Source organism: Triplophysa rosa, linkage group LG24 (genome assembly GCF_024868665.1).
Source record: "Triplophysa rosa linkage group LG24, Trosa_1v2, whole genome shotgun sequence".
In the NCBI taxonomy this organism is placed as follows: Eukaryota; Metazoa; Chordata; class Actinopteri; order Cypriniformes; family Nemacheilidae; genus Triplophysa; species Triplophysa rosa.
Window position 1 is genome coordinate 15,176,522 of NC_079913.1, and position 1,470 is coordinate 15,177,991.

Here is a 1,470-nt window from a genome sequence, read left to right on the forward strand (position 1 = left end):
GATCTTTGCTTCAGCGCATGCACCAGAAATTCCTTGAGACCTCAGCAAAACCTGCCAATCCCCTCCCTGCAGATGTAGTCAACAAGTCCTGCTAGCGCAGCTTTGCCGGAGGGCCGGTTGCTTGCCGTGATCGTATAGTGGTTAGTACTCTGCGTTGTGGCCGCAGCAACGCCGGTTCGAATCCGGGTCACGGCAGAACGCCACGTGCTGTGTTTGTGTCGTTGATGTGATCCTGCCTGTCACTTTTTGACGTCTCCATTACATCGCCCGTTACGCTGCCGGATCGTCCCTCTGTGCCGCACGAGTTAAGCCCAGAGGGCACCGAACCTGTGGTAGTCGTGGCCCAGCTGTTGTACCTGGTCCGCGTGAACTTGCGGCTGTACAGCCAACTGAGAGATACAGTGGCGTAAAAGGGCCTGCTGAAGCCGCAGTCCTGAGGTAGCGTGGCCGAGCGGTCTAAGGCGCTGGATTAAAGCTCCAGTATCTTCGGAGGCGTGGGTTCAAATCCCACCGCTGCCAATCTGCCAGATAGCGCACAGGCTGAGCTGAGAGGGCAGCCATTAATTAGCATCTCACTAACATGTACCTGCAGACCGTCTGAGCCAAATGGGCAGGTACAGGGGGGCTCGATAAGGGAGATGCAACTGCGGCTAGGCTCACCTCCAGGGACAGGGTTGAATAACCGAGCATTGAGAAGTTACGCAGAGCTCTTATGCCTGGGCCTCACTAAAATATTTTTTTAAATAATTTTTTTTTTTTTTAATTTTTAAATTAGAGTTTCTGACGGTGCGCCGTGTTGTGACGAAGACAGCGCAACCCACACGCGATCGGATTACCAAACAGTTCTGACTGTGAACCACGGTCTGACTGGCTTGTGAACACAAGAAATCTCGCAAACTCTCTGGAGACTTCAGAATACGTTTTTTCTTTTATTTCACTGTATGTTTATTATACATATATATATATATATATACATGTGTGTGTGTGTATAAATATACTACACATTCAATGTAAACCTATGTGTACATATAACCTTTAATGTGATTTACAAATGTTTGCTTTGCAGGAACCTTTAAGGAAATCATGGGAAAAAAGACCAAAGAAAAGCTGTCAGGGCAGTTTTTAAAACACGTCTGACTTTCACTTACCTGCCAACTCCCAGAGCCACATTATCCGGTTCAGGTGTACTTGATGATCTGAAATCTACAGGTGGCATCGCCTCCAGAGAAAGGACTGAACGCCCCTGCATCAGAAAGGTGCACAGAACCCTAAGCGGACAGAACCCTGTAAATTACTGACTGTCTGTGAAACGTTGTCGGGGCCTAATGTCAAACACAATGGTGGAAACGGCCCGCAGAAGATGCCTTTTCGAGGTAGCGTGGCCGAGCGGTCTAAGGCGCTGGATTAAGGCTCCAGTCTCTTCGGAGGCGTGATTTGTACCTTTAGGGGTACAATGGTTGTCACTGGGGC

General features: G+C 49.1%; 1 non-coding gene across 1 annotated transcript; it reads left to right on the forward strand.

Moving 5' to 3' along the window:
* Positions 1-437: 437 nt before the first annotated feature.
* On the forward strand, positions 438-519 carry trnaf-aaa (transfer RNA phenylalanine (anticodon AAA)). The gene has a single exon. It is a non-coding gene; the product is annotated as a tRNA-Phe (tRNA).
* The last annotated feature ends 951 nt before the right edge of the window (positions 520-1,470 follow it).